We start from the raw sequence: 15583 nt of genomic DNA, 5'->3' as shown, positions 1-15583 counted from the left end.
TCCCATGTCCAGAGTTTCGAGACACATTCTCATTCAACGTTCTGAAGAAGTGAATCCCGGTGATAAAATGGTGAGCCAGTGTCACCGATGGTCATTGACATTCTATACAACACACACAGTCACATGCATCCAACGCAGCTTAATACCCTCACTCGGAACACTCAGAAGCCAAGATCAGTCATCACGTCACATTCATAGGAATTCGGGTCAATCAGTTATGTCTCCAAGCTTGCCATATGAATCAAAAGATCAACACAGGGCCACACTCATTTATCAGAACGCTTTCATCGCTTTCATAATGCAAAGTGGCAGGCTGTCGGACAAAGCATAGGGAATTCCAGCGACATTTACAGTGGTTCTTAGGGGCTGAATTGTGTCCCGCCCCCTTCCCAATTCGTATGTTGAAGTCCTAGCCCCTAGGACCTCCGAATGTGACTGATTTGGAGATGGGGTCTTTAAAGAGGGAACTAAGGTACAATGAGGTCACTAGGGTGGGTCCTGATCCCACAGGACTAGTGTCCTTATAAGAAGAGGAGATCAGGACACAGGCATACACAGAGGGACGACCACATGAGGACACAGGGAGGAGACGGCCGTCTACACTCCCAGGAGAGAGGCCTCAGGAGGAACCAGCCCTGCCCACACCTGGATCTCACATTCCAGCCTCCAGGACTGGGAGACATACATGTCTGCTGGGTTTAAGCCACCTCATCTGTGGTGCTTTGTTATGGCAGCCCCAGCAAACAGTGGTCAATATTGTTTTGGGGGCATGATCTCCATAAGACTCTTTTTGTTTCCTTTTCTCCATCCCGTATGTGGATATTCTACATGGTGAAAAGTGGTGATGTCCCGTGTTGTGGCCAGAGGGTTTGTGGAATGGTGCGAGGAGAGGGCAGGGCAGGTTAGAGGAAGTCTTTCTGATTCCATGACGAATCTTCAGCCTCTAGAATTCATGCCAAGGTGTTCCAGTTGTCTTCTGCAACACGCTTGTGATCTGAACTCATAATCTGACTGCCTTCTCTTGGGAAATAGGCAGCAAGCCATCCTACACTTGTCTCAGCAAAGACCACCTGGAAGTCCAATTTTCAGCTACGAAAAAGGACACCAGGAGCTCTGATTAGATCCTGAAAAACATTTAAAGTTGACTCCATGTATAAGCTTTGTTGTCTCTTCAAGAACATTATATTATTCCGGTGTGATGTCTTGGAGGACACGGGTAGGGGCAAGAATGATCCCGTGGGCCCTATAGGCCATTCTGAACATTTTTAGACTCCATCCTAATGTTACAAAAAGACATACTGAAAGGATTTTGAGCAGCATAGTGGCACAATCCAAGTTTTGTTTTAAAAATGTCCCTCAGACTTTCTTGAAAACAGTGGATTAGGGACAAGCAAAGGGGGATTAGACCTACCAAGTTAAGGGTTTTCTGCAACAGTACAGGCAGGAGACAGTGGATTGAAGTTGGAGGTCTGCAGTAGAAATTAAGAACATGAACGAAGTTGAAAAAAAGTACACACACACAAACCTATGTACACACACAGTATTTGGATGTTTGAATCCAAGGAGCCTGCTGATTCTGCATGAGAAGTGATGCAGGAGGGGAGGAACGCTGGTGAGGAGAATGATCACTTCCATCCTGAGCACGACGGAGTTTTCGGTGCCTACGAGACACATGCGCCTCGTGTTCGGAAGTCAGGGCTGGTTCTCTGAATTCTGAGTTGAAGGCAAATGGTTGGAACCTGCCAGTTAGGTGATAATCACGGGTCTGAGTTGGGGAGAGAGGGAAGGCTGAGAACAGGATGTGGCTGAGATGAAGGAAGGGGTCAGGTGTATAAGTACTGGAAAGAATTACGTGAACATCTTGTGTCCGAGGAAAGGAAGTAAAACTTGGGGACCTGGGTATCCACCAGGCTGGCATGCAACCAGATCAGCTGGTAGCCTTTTAAGGGTGTTTATACTTCTTTAATAGCTGTCAGTATAATCATGATGCTTAGAAATGGGTACCATAAAGTACCTACAGAGTTATTGTGTGTGACAGATAAAATTAAAATCCCAAGTGGCCTGTGCTTTATCCTTCTTTGCCTCTATAACTACATAACCAAATAGCGTTATTAGATAAAATTGTTGTATTACTTTTCAGACTAGAAAATAGAAAGCCATACACCTTCCTCAAATCTGATAGACAGCCCCAAGTTAGTGGTGGAAAATCCTTGCGTAGCCTTGATGAATCCAGCACAGCGGAGGTGTGATTCTGCGTAAAGTTATGAGGATGGATTGGGAAAACCCTCCAAAGTTGCTTCCAAGCCTAGGACTTTAAGAATTTAGGTCGTTATAGGTTCGACACTAAAGTAGGTCAGATAAGAGCAATCATAGCACTATTTTGGTTTCTGATGGAGTGAAGGTGTGGGGTACAGAGAGATTTCTTTTTTACCAGTTATCGTCCTGGGTAACTTAGAGTATAATAGATTTTCTAGTGTGTCCCTGGAAGATGGAAGCCTTTGATGAAATATCAGAAAAGTCCGTTCTTATCAATGTGCTTTGCAGAGGTGCAAAAGTCAAGACAGATTGGGTCAATCTAGCAAATAATTGGGAATGCTATATATATATATATATATATATAGATAGATAGATAGATAGATAGATAGATAGATATGGAATACAGTATATATATTGTATATATATTAGGAATACAGTATACTGCATTGGGTATACAGTATATATATTAGGAATACAGTATATTGCATTGGGTATACAGTATATATATGGTATATATATTAGGAATACAGTATATATATTGTATATTTACATATACAATTGTCACCCCTTATCCATGGGGGACACGTTCCAAGACCCCCAGTGGATGCCTGAAACCACGGGTAGTACCAAACCCTATATGCATTATGTTTTTTTCTATATGTACCTATCTACAATAAAGTTTAATTTATAAATCAGGCACAATGAGACAATATTCAAATTGCCAGCATCACTACTCTTGTGCTTTGGAGCCATTATTAAGTAAAATAAGGGTGTCTTGAACACAAGCACTGGGTTACAGCGACATTGATCTGATAACTGAGTTGGCTACTAAGTGACTAACAGGCAGGACAGAGAGATGATCCGCGTGGATGGGGGGGGGGGGGAACTGTGGTAAGAAAAAATACTAACGTGTTAATAATTTTCACAATCTATTTGTTCCAGCACATGCCCAATTAGAATTGTTTTATGGGAATCTAATACAATATTTAGTTTTATTCTGAACTGCTTTCGAGGCCAATTCTGGGATAATCATTTAGGAGAGCACATTTTACGTACAAGCTGGTAAAGGATCTCAATTCTGGGAAAAAAAGGTACAAAAAGCCCTTCAAGAAGACAATGAACTTACTGAAAATATTTATTCTAAAATGTTTACATTTGTTGTAGAAAATCTGGAAAATAGAGAAATATGAAAAAGGAAGCAAAATTACCCTCCTTGGAAAGACACAAAGGAAGCTTCTGGGTGTCTTGTTACCCTCTAGCTCTTGCAAAGCACTTCTCTAGACACCCCAATACTTATCTTTAATGTAGCAGAGTGCACCTTAAAAAATTATACTACTTTCAGAAATATGCGCAAACTCCATAAGGACCTTACAGTAGAATAATTGCATGAAATATCTCCCTGCCCATTACATTCTCATTATTTTGCAATCCACTTCTACATAGCCTATACATCTAACAAAACATTCTTGTCATTTTTGTTTTAAACAGTGAATGCTTATTAAAAGACACTTGAACAACATGGATACTTTAAAGAAAGCTATTTTATATTTATCCAGATATTTACACTTTTGCTTGCTATTCTTTTCTTTTTGCATAACTGGGCTCTCATGTGGTATTTTTTTCCTTCTTTCTGCCGACGTTTTATTTTTGTATTTTTTAGCATGTCTTGTGGAGTGGGTCTACATGTTCATTGTACCTGAAAATGTCTTTATTCCACTTTCAGTTTTGAAGGATATTTTCACGGGATCTGTAATTCTGAGTTGACACTATTCTTTCATCACCTTGAAGATATCTTTCCATTGCTTCTGGCCTCTTTGTTTCTTCTGGTGCAAAGTCAGCCATAATTCAGAATGTCACGCGCTCGTGTATGATAACGTCTTTTTGTTCCCTAGCTGCTTTCGAGATTCACTCTGCATCTTTGGTGTTCAGGGTTGTCTAGGAAATTGTCAGGTGTCATTTCCTTTGTGTTGCTCCTGTTTGTGGTTTGCTGAACACCACCCATCTATGCGTCAACATCGTTCATCGATTCTGGAAAGTTCCTGGTTATTATCTCTTCAAATCCTCCTTCTACCCCCATTCTTGTTCTTTCACTTCTGACTCCAGTAGAAAGTCTGCAAACTGAAATGCAAAGAGAAGAGAGACTGGGGAAGCAGAGAAGAGACCTTCTGAGGTCTGTGGGACAATACACTAGCTTCCCTGTGACTACGTCACTGTTGACTTCAGAAGTTTTGAGGACAGTGTTGGGACTTCATCTTCAGTCGGGCTTGGGATCTGGCACTGCTAAGGTGCCAGAGATATCTCTGTGCTTTTCCGTGAAGTCCCCAGTTCTCTTAACCATGAGATCGGTCTCTCCGCTTACCGCCAGGATGCTATTTGGGGTGTCTGTTTGCTCTGTCTCTCACATTGGAGAAGTCCCCCCACCCTGTGACACTGCCTTTGTCTTTGGAGGGCTGCTGTCTAATAGCCTGTGAAACCCAGGCATGCCCGAGTACACTTTGCATCAGATCCACTGCCCTGATCCCTACCTTCTGAAAGAGGCTGCCTTGAACCTGGGTGAGAACTCATGGTATTTATCTCCTCTCTCTTCCCGCCTCACCCACACGGGGCAGACTATCTCTTTTCCTCCACAGAGGTTCTTGGGAATCACTTAGCAGGTGGTCAAAGTATGTACTGAGACTAGGACTCCCTCATATTTCCCATCGAACACGCCAGCCCTCACGCTTTAAAACTTTACTCCTCCTTCCTCCTTACCCTCACTTGCAACAGGGTCCTTCCACCCTGACCACTTCCACAAAGATCAAAGCCGACAGGAGTCTTGTCTTTCCTGGAAGGAGCGTGCTACTTTTTGGAATTTAGTTTCTTGGGTTCCTTTGTGTCCTGAGCTTTTCACGAATCTTTTTTTATGATAAAAAATTATGATTTTTTTGGAAAAGTATGTTTCAAACATATGTTTTGATTATGAGGATGAGAGAGCTGTTCTGTCCTGAAATGGAAGCGGGCATCCTAACAATTATATTTAATTCTGGTGTTTAATTAGGGGGAAATGAATTTTATTGTCCCCTAAGTAGCCAACCCAGATATTCATTACTTTGCACCAGGTTGTCTAAAACACTCGTGCCTTTTTTGTGTGTTTCTTCCTGTGCCTCTTACTTTTATCAATCAGTCTCTCCGTGGCTGTTCTAATATCACGCTGTTTAAATAATTGCAGATTTACACGCGGGGTAATTCGTTCTCCCTCTCCCATCCTCCACTACTCTTCTTCCCAAAATCGCCAGGACGCTTTTGTACATTTATTCTTCCAGATGATCAGAAGAATAATTTTGTGACCCGAAAAACAAACCAAAAAATTCCATGGTGACGTTCATTAGCTTTGTGTCAAACATACATTCATTTTGGAAAAAAAAAAAAATAGCACGTACCAAGGGGGAACGGGGGAATGGGATGAACTGGGAGATTGGGATTGACACATATACACTATTAATACTATGTATAAAATAGATAACTAATGAGAACCTGCTGTAGAGCACAGGGAACTCTACTCAATGCTCTGTGGTGACCTAAATGGGAGGGGAATCCAAAGAAGAGGGATATATGTATACGTACAGCTGATTCACTTTGCTGTACTGCAGAAACTAACATAACATTGTAAAGCAACTATACTCCAATAAGAATTAATTTAAAAAATAACATGTAAACACTATTGAATAATCTCATCCAGAAACATACTGCCTTTCTTCATTTATTTTGGCCTCTTTCTCTACACCCTCCATTACACTTTGTATTTTTCTTCATAAAGAATTTAGTTTTGAAAAAAAGAACAGTGGAAAACAGAGAAATTTATTACGTGAAGAGTCAGTTGGACACATCTATATGCCTAAGGCAGCCTTGGTGAAAAAGACTCAGTCTCCCGTCTGTGTTAACTGCTTCCTCTCCCCTGTTTAACCTTATGGTACCATGGACACTTCTGCTTTCCTTTTCACCTTCTCACTCCAATCCCAGGCCCCATGCGCGTTTGTCTATGACGACTTTCTTCTTTTCATTGAGTAAATGAGATTTTTTTTTTCTTACGTTAGCATTGAATAACGAATCCCAATGGTCCATTTTCCAGAAATAGAAAAAAAAATTTTACCCCATAATACTTGAATATTCAATATCCTAATACGCATTTCAATAGGAAAATGGAGATGGCCTGGTAATATACAACAGTTAGAACGTTCAAGACAAATGAAGAAAATGGACGTGACTGTTAACTCCATGACCTTGTAAAATGTTGAAAGTGTAATTCTCCCTGAATTCCTTGCTGAAGATAATGGTTGTTAAGGTCTGGCACTGAAGAAGAGCTACTGTATTGTTTTGCATTCTTGAAGGGTATTATCATGCACAAAGCAGGAGCTAAAGAATGGAAAAAAAAAAAAAAAAAGATATTACCGAAGTTCTCTGAGCTGACATCCACCTCTCAGGACTGACATAACATACACTCAAACGTGGATATCAATTAGAAACCACTGCGAAAATGTATTCACTAGATCTTAACTAATTAGAGGCATGTTAAATCACCCAAATTTGTAGGTCTGACCCAGCAACAATACAGAAATTTTCTCATGCTGTGTATGCCCCAGAAAGACATGTGTGCCCCATAGCAGACCATTTTCATAGCAAGGCTGGAGTGGGCTGGGTTCAAATACATAATCAAATTTTAGAGGAAGTGAAACCATTTTTAAGTTGCTGCTGTATACACAGAGAATTAATACCCACATTGTAGTAGAATATATATCGATGTTTTCAGGTGAGAATATATTTTTGTTTTCAATGCAAAAGGCCCGTTAAGGTGTTATTAGATACGGTTAAAACAATAATCTTTTTCAAGAACTGCAAAGACGCCAGACTTAATTAGCTTCACATCACAGAGAAAAATGCTGGAGAAGGATATTGGAGTCAGAATCCTGACATAGATTTTGAGCACATTGGGCATATCTGAACATAAGTAGAAGCTTCTATCTAGCTGTCCAAGCACACGTTTTATAGGTAGGGAAGAGATTTATCTTATGGAAGTGGATATTTTTTCTCAGTGTTTTATTCTTCTTTAGGGTAGAAATCATTCTTTCTGCCTGCTTTCATTGCTCTTGGCTTGGCCTTTTTGTTTCTTTCTACTCCTCAGCACCTGTGAATGCCTTGAAGTTTGTTCTCTATTATTTGGTTATGTAATCGATATCATAACAGTCATGAAAATACTAAACAGCTGTATCTAAAACATATCACAGAGGAGGCAACTGGCTACCCTCTTTGCTCTACAAGACTTGATTCCCTATAGGGCCCATCAGCAGACAGTTCCTATAAAGAGCCAGTTAGTGAACATTTTAGGCTTTGAGGGCTGTAGAGCCTCTTCATAATTTCTCAGATCTACCATTGCAGGATGGAAGCAGCCACAGGCAACACATAAACAACTGGGCTTGCTTTTATGCCAATACAACTTTATTTACAAAAACAGCGGCAGGCTGGATTCGGACTAGTGCCAGAGTTTAGGAACCCTGCCCTAGAGAGAGGCAAAGCCCTCCCTTCCCCCTCCTCCCTCTTCTATTTTTTTTTTTTTGGATGAGGAAATATAGACCACGTTAGAACCTACAGACTGTCTTTTGTTTCAGGGCCTGTAAAGTCATAGGTGTAGAAGGCTGAGGCAAGGAGCGTGAATGATCAGATTGAGTTGGGTGTTGGACAGTAGGGCTTGCTGGTGACTCTGGCTACCGGGAGCGTGAGTGGCTGCCCAAGTTGAAAGGACTCTGAGAATATCCAAAGTCGTGTTGCACATGTAGATGGCATGGGGGGTAAATAAGTGTGTGTGTGCGTGTGCCCACCCTCCGTCCCTGCGCTAGGATCTACCTGGAAATGAATAAATGCAGGGGTGCACTAGGGTGCCTGCAGGAGTCCAGTATCCGGCAAACCTCAAGTCAGCCATGTAGCACAAACCTGAAACTGGAGAAGACAGCGCACCTGTTGATGTTGCGACCACAGAGCAATGCCGAGGTGAGCCTCTTCTCCTTCGCCACCTCCTTCCCGTAGCTCTGCTCTGTTCCCTCTGCAGCCACTGCTGTGTTGATTGAGCTTCTGCCTGTCTTCCTCTGCGGCCACTGTCCCTAACGTACAGGGACTTCTTCTGGTGTTCAAGATGCAAAGGACTTGACGACGCGTTTATAGGAGGCTAGGAAAATTTTGTCTGGGTGGGAAAAGAATGACTGATGGATTAAAATACTTGAAGCAACCAGAGGACAATGGCGTTGCATGCAAAGTATATAATACACTGCTCGGCACGTACATACTGATGCTCCCCCAAATGTTCTCACTTCTGTGCTCCTCCGAACCCTCAACAACATGGCATCCGTGTTAGCCAGCGTGAGAAGGACGCCCACACACGGTTGATCAGTCGCCTCGCACAGATGCAGCTAGTTTTGGTTTTCTACAGCCAGCGGATAGTCATGCATGCATTCAGAGCCAGGCTCAAACAGCCTGAACTTCAGCCCGGCTCCCATCTCTGTATCGTCAGCCCAGATCTGGCTTCAGGACTCTGGACCAATATCCAGCTGCCTACCACGCATGTCGTCCTCAAACTCCATGTGTGTCAAAGACAATTTGTCTTTGTCCCTGGCACTGCTTCCCTAAGGAAGGGCCAAGGGAAGGATCCAACAGTTACCTTTTGCAGTTTCTAGAGGGATGCCCTCATCCTTTACCTCATGGCCCCCTTCTCCTCCTGCAAAGCCAACACCATACCGTCTTCATCTCTCCCTGATTCTGACGCTCCTGCCTCATTTTTTCAATCCTAAAGACCCCTGAAATGACTTCGGGTCACCTGGATAATCCAGGACCATCTCCTCATCTCACGGTCTTTGCCCTGATCCCATCTGCAAAGCCCCTTTTACCATGTAAAGTGACATATTCACAGGTTCCAGAAATTAGGACTTGGACATTTTTATCCCACTCGCCACACTTCCCGAGCCCAGTATTAATCCTAGATTGTGCTGATCTCTAATATCCCTCGAGTCTGCTCTCTTCTCTCTGCTTTTATGTCTACAGCCCTGGGCTTCAGTCACGATCTCAGCTCCTCCCACCCGGATTGCCACTGTAGCTTCCTAACTCACTGTCTTTCTCCAGTGTGCTTTCCGTCTGGCTTTCAGTGTGTTTTTCTAACATTCCAGTCACTCTCATCCCTCTAACTTCCATCGCTCTGCTCAGGGAAGTTCTCCCAAGTGATGCCCTTGGCCTTTTGTGTCCTGACTCTTCACCTGCACTCTGAAGGTCGGCAGCTTCCAGCCCTACCTGCAGCCTCACCCACGAGTCTCTGCTGAGTTTTGCTGGCTCACACTTCTCTGTCTTTGCTTCTGCCCTTTCTTCTGTCTGGACCACCCTTCCCGCATTCTTTATCCAACTCCTCCTCTTTCAACAAAACTCCCTTCAATGTTGTTTGTCTTTACTAAACCTTACCGAGCCCTAATTATTTAGCTGCCCCTTCTCAGCTCTTCCCCGGCATCCTGACCACACCACACTAGTTGTCATTATACCACGTCATGATTTGTTATTTACTTGTCCCTTTCCGCTTCTAGACTATAAAGTTACTCAGGGGAAGGTGGCCATATTATTTGACTTTTTTTTTTTTTTTGAAAGCCCTGGAGCCTCACGCAGTGCCCAGCTGGCACGTAAGAGGTAGCTTACATGTCTGTGCAAAGACTAAATCCGTGACAGAATGGCATGAAACTAGAAGTTAACCACAGAAAAAGAAGTGAGACTAAGACTAAACAACATGCTACTAAAGACTAAATCCGTGAAATCATCAATTAATTTTTGGTTTGAATTTTTTTTTTCTGGCCATGCCACATGGCTTGCGGGATCTTAGTTCCCCAACCAGGGATCGAATCCTGGGCCCCTGCAGTGAAAGTGCCAAGTCCTAACCACTGCACCGTACGGGAATTTCCTCATCAATTAATTTACAGATGCACTTCTCTCCTTGCTTCTCACCCTCACCAGGAACACAACCCATGGGGAAGGCGTGTGCTTTTTTAAATTTTTTTTTAAAATTAATTAATTTATTTATATATTTTTGGCTGTGTTGGGTCTTCGTTTCTGTGCGAGGGCTTTCTCTAGTTGTGGCAAGCGGGGACCACTCTTCATCGCGGTGCGCGGGCCTCTCACTGTTGCGGCCTCTCTTGTTGTGGAGCACGGGCTCCAGACGCGCAGGCTCAGTAGTTGTGGCTCACGGGCCTAGTTGCTCCGCGGCATGTGGGATCTTCCCAGACCAGGGCTCGAACCCGTGTCCCCTGCATGGCAGGCAGATTCTCAACCACTGCGCCACCAGGGAAGCCCCAAAGGCGTGTGCTTTATTAACGTTCCTGTTTGCTTTCATCCATTTGTTCAACAGCAAGTGTTGACAGAGTGACAGTGAGAGACCCTCAGTGGTGTGCATTGTGGATTCTCTGACTGGAAATCCTCCCTCCCTTAGACTGGTGTCCAGTAGCAGACTTGTCCCGCACCCCTGGTCCCCATATTGGTCAAGGGCATTGCCACAAGTGCTCTGGCTAGGAAGGTGGGGTATTTCCTTCACTCCTCTCTCTTGCGCAACACCAGCGTAGAATCGATCTCTTGGTACCACTCCTCCATCTCCTGAAAGTTCTTCAACCCACCCACCTCCCTCTATGACCATGACCGCCGCCCCACCTAAGCCACCTTGCTCATCCTCAAGAAGACGGTCCCTAGATCCACTCTGGCTTATGGGAGAGATTCTGAAACCTGCAAAAGCCATCTCTCTGCTCTCTTGCTGTTACGCTTGAAGCACTTGTCACAGTGGCCCTGTGACACTGCATGACGTGGGCTTCCACGCTTGTTCCAGCTTCATCTGATGGAATACTCTCTCTCACTCCCTTGGCCCCCAGGCCTTCAGTCTGGCTCTCAGCTCCCAAAGTAGCCAGCCTCTTCCTGCCTGGTGTGACAGATAATTGGTCAGCTCGGACGCCATAACAAAACACCATAGGGTGAGCGGCTTCAACAATAGAAGGTGATTTTCCCACAGCTCTGCAGGTTGGAAGTCCAAGATCAACGTGCCAGATGGCTTGGTTCCTGGTGAGGACCCTCTTCCTGCCTTGTAGAGGACCACCTTCTCGCTGTGTCCTCACACAGTGGAGGGAGAGAAGGAGAGAGCTCTGGGGGACATTGATCCCATCAAACCATGACTTCATTTAACTTTGATTACCTCCCGCAGAACCCCACGTCCAGATACAGCCACTTGAGGGTGCCCGCCTCGGCAGCACATATACTGAAATTGCAACGATACAGAGAAGGTGAGCACGGCCCCTGTGCGAGGATGACCCGCAAATTTGCAAAACTTGTGAAGCGTTCCATACTTGTACTGGATGCCGTAAGACAACCCCGGTTCCTTCGTGGACCCTCCTCTTTGAGGCTTGCATGCTTAAGGATCCCAAACGACTAAGAAATTTTAAAAAAAAGAAGAATGTCATTCATACCATTCACACCTAAAGAATTTTATCTGTTTTGAACATGAACTTCTCCTGCTACACAGAAGTAACAATATGGTAGTCAGTTTTGTATTTGGAAATGTATTGGTAGCAGGGATGTTTTCACAATTTTCAGAGATTATGCATTCTTCATGAATACTTTTGTACGGCTGCTTGAAAATATGCATTTCCAAACTTGCAGTATAGGTGTGAACAATGTGAAAAACAAATACAGTCACATTACGGCGATATACAGTCCCGTATGAATTTGGTGGGGTACAAGTCATTCATAGCACGTAGCTTAGACAGTTAGCTCACCAAATATCATGTGCTCACCTGTATTTCCTAGACTACCATGTGAGGAGGTAGCACCAGGTGACTAGTTTTGCCTGATGAGCTGTGGGCAGAGGGCACACATGTCATTTCCAGGTGCAGATGGCAAGTAGCCAGTACTGGTCCTCCTTCTGTCTCTTCCCTGCAAGGTGTTTCTGGAGGCTACATGTTCCAGATAACGTAGCTCCAGGGCACAGGGAGACCCCATGACTCCCATCAGACTGTGATGTAAGAAATGGAGCTTTGCTTTGGGATGACCTAAGGGGTGGGATAGGGAGAGAGGGAGGGAGGCTCAAGAGGGAGTGGATATGGGGGTATATGTATACATACAGCTGATGCACTTTGTTGTACAGCAGAAACTAACACAACATTGCAAAGCAATTATACTCCAATAAAGATATATATATAAAAAAAAAAGAAATGGAGCTTTGTAGCAATTTGCTCCTGATATTTTATGGATTATTTTTTTTTAGCAGCATAACCTAGCTTATCCTGACTAATACATGTCTCAAGGCCTTTGGCAGGCTGACACCTCCACCCAGAATGTTCTTCGCTTCTTCTCCTCTTCTCCTCTCAGTTATTGTTTGGGTCTAAAGTCACATTCTCTAGGTGTTTTCCTCTGTCCTCCCAGCCTTTCTCAGGCCACCCTGCTTTACTTCCCCAAAGCCTGCACCTTGCGGGATGCCTTCTCTCTTGTAACCATGTATCTTACTGTACTCTATCCTTCCAGCTCCTAGCTCATTGCCTGCACTTGCTTGACCCTCCATAAATGTTCAACTTCTTAGTAGCATGTGCTCAGAAAATGCTGAATGGATGGATGCAGGAATGAATGAGGGAATAAAACATGGTGATTCTGTGATCTAACCACACATCTGCTTGGATCTGAGTGGGGAGATAAGAGTTTGCACCTCCAAGTCAAGTCAGCACTTTCAAGGCTGCAAAAGCCGTCCAACTTGATTACAGGTGGACCTTTTTTTTTGGCATGTAAAAGGTCTTAGTTTATTAATCCTCTCATGAAAAGGCTGCTCGCATCCCCACAGATACAGTCATGGCAGAATCTTTACTCCTCTTGTTGCCCGCACCAACATTGGCCTTTGCAGTCCTCCTGACTTTCTTCGTTCTGTTCTTGAGTTCCTTTCGCTGTTTTCTGGACGTCTTTTTCTTCTCATACAGGCCATGTCTTGCAGCCTGGGTTTGGGCTCATTCTTCTCCAGGTAATCCAAGGCATCGTAAACCATGTCAAAGCCAGTTGTCTTGCCAACATCAAAATGGGTTATGAATCCAAATACAAAGATGACATCTGGTGTGGTCTTGTATATGCATTTTGGCTAGTTTTTTCCCCCAAATTTGTGTCTTAGGTCCTGTTGCCTTCCCAGGGTGAAGGACATTGATGCCCGTTTGTTTCCGCTGAAGTAGTCGGTCGGTCATGAACTTCCTGGCCCTGGATAGTTACTGTGTCGTTCATGATGGCGGCTGATCTTCAAGCAGCCCGGGAGGACAAGAGCACGGGTAGACCTTTGGAGCGATGGGATTCTGAAGATGCAGGCCCAAGTCAGGAGAAATAAAAGGATGCATTCCCTCTAAGCCAAGGCGAGGAGTGGTTGCAGCACTTCCATGATTTCTGATCCTATAAAGAAAATCACTACATATGCACACAGCTTTACCACAATCACTATGATGATCATGTTTGCTTAGGTATCTATTACCAGAAAGGCAGGAAAATGCCCCGTGTTTCTCACACTTTCCTCCATCACTGTGATACCTCCATGCACGCCTGAGTGTCATACAGTTGGCTTGAATCAATACCCGCTGAAGATGAAACCAGCAATCATGTCCCCCCCGGCTCCGCAGAGATCACCCTTGGTTTCTCCTCCTCAGCCAGAACATACACTGGGTCTCTCTTTGCTTTTGTGCTGTGGCTGGCATGTCGCTGCCAGCACCACTGCTTTCTGCCCACCAGCCGTGAGATCTCGTGACGTCCTAGACACATTCCTTTGCTGTCTACCAGTGTCCCCCAAAGCGGAGATAATCCAGCCTGAATGTGCACTCAGCACCGGAACGGCCCCCCTGGGTTTGGCTGGCAGCCCCCGAGCAGGCCTTTTGTATCTGCGTCCCTTTGATGGACAGGCGCTGCGGATTCCCGGGACCCAGCTCCCAGAAAGGAGCTCAGCAGGGAAGGGGGACTGCTAAGTGTCCTTCCAACCTGAAGGTAAAAAACACAAATGAGAAGAGAAGGAACTGGGGCAAAGCTTCTGGCAGAGCTGATACGTTTTCGTGGGAGAACAATACCCGGTTACGGGGACGCAAGACCTGGTATTTCGCCGTCTGCCTAATTAATCAGAGGAGGACCAGCCCGGGCATGGTGATGCCAGGTCCCCGTCCCATTGCTGCCGGTTTTAACTTTTGTCCTGATGTCTGAGGCTGACATGTGATCCCAGGGCTCTCGGGGCAGGCGTGTGATCCCCGAGCAGTGTCACTCTATAAATAACAGGCTGTGCTGGGAATAGCAGACTTCTTCATTCCTCCTGCCAGAGACGACCTCTCAGCTCCTTGGGGGTCAGGACAAGGTGAGAGCCACAGAAAGGTGACAGAGAGACGGAGAGGGACATCACATAGTAGACTGAAGAGGGTCCTCTCCCAAATGTATGTCCCTGGGAATCTCAGAATGGGACCTCAGTTGGAAAGAGGGTCTTTGCAGGTGTCATTAGTTAAGGGTCTTGGCTGGAAATCATCCTTGTGCCCTCAGTTCAGTGACTGGTGTCCTTGTAAGAGGAAGGAAAGGGAGGTTTGGGCAGAAAGATACACAGAAAAGAAGAACAAGCAAAGACAGAGGCGGAGATTGGAGTGAGGTGGCCACAAGCCAGTGAGTACCAAGGATTGTAGCCGCCACCAGAAACCAGGAAGGACCCTCCCCTAGAGCCTTCACAGGGAGTGCAGGCCTCCGGACACCTTGATTTTGCACTTCTGGCCTCCAGAACCGGGAGAGGATGCACTTCTCTTGTTTACAGACATCCAGGTGGTGGTCATGAGTTGTGGCAGTCACAGCAAACACACAGAAACCCCAATGCTGGCATCTTGATGACACCAACACTTCTTTCCCAGGTCTTGGCAATAGGCTGCCTTCCAAACTAAAGAATTGCAAGAGCCACAGAGGCTGTTTCCTTTCTGAAAATCCCAAATATGGTCCGTACCCCCCATCACTGGGATGCTGCCAGAGGCCCTTGAAATCCTTCAACCATTGGCACAAAGACGCGGAAATAGAATCAGGGGCTGGCAAACCAGGAGGGTTGAACTGCTTCTCATTTGTTTTCTTTGCACGGGAAAGAAATCAGATGATCCCATGCAGGACTCCGGGGTGAGAGCAGATGATTAACAACACAGAGCTGAAAATAAGCTTGTTTTTCACACCACCCTCTTGTTTTTTTTTTTTGTCACAGAACCATGTTGCAACAAAACCAAGTTTAATTACTTCACACCTTGCACCTCAAGGTATGTGATTA

The 15583-nt window shown here is 44.9% G+C and overlaps 1 non-coding gene and 1 pseudogene across 1 annotated transcript; one reads left to right on the top strand and one right to left on the bottom strand.

Annotated features, from left to right (window-relative positions):
- The first annotated feature begins 11527 nt into the window (after positions 1 to 11527).
- On the top strand, positions 11528 to 11634 carry LOC114236743 (U6 spliceosomal RNA). The gene has a single exon (XR_003622607.1). It is a non-coding gene; the product is annotated as a U6 spliceosomal RNA (small nuclear RNA).
- A 1460-nt stretch (positions 11635 to 13094) lies between these two features.
- Positions 13095 to 13548, bottom strand: LOC103014818 (40S ribosomal protein S24-like; annotated as a pseudogene).
- Positions 13549 to 15583: the final 2035 nt, after the last annotated feature.

The sequence above is a fragment of the Balaenoptera acutorostrata genome, chromosome X (assembly GCF_949987535.1).
Source record: "Balaenoptera acutorostrata chromosome X, mBalAcu1.1, whole genome shotgun sequence".
NCBI lineage: Eukaryota > Metazoa > Chordata > Mammalia > Artiodactyla > Balaenopteridae > Balaenoptera > Balaenoptera acutorostrata.
The sequence above is the reverse complement of the archived record's forward strand: the minus strand, read 5'-3'. Positions and strand labels throughout refer to the sequence as shown.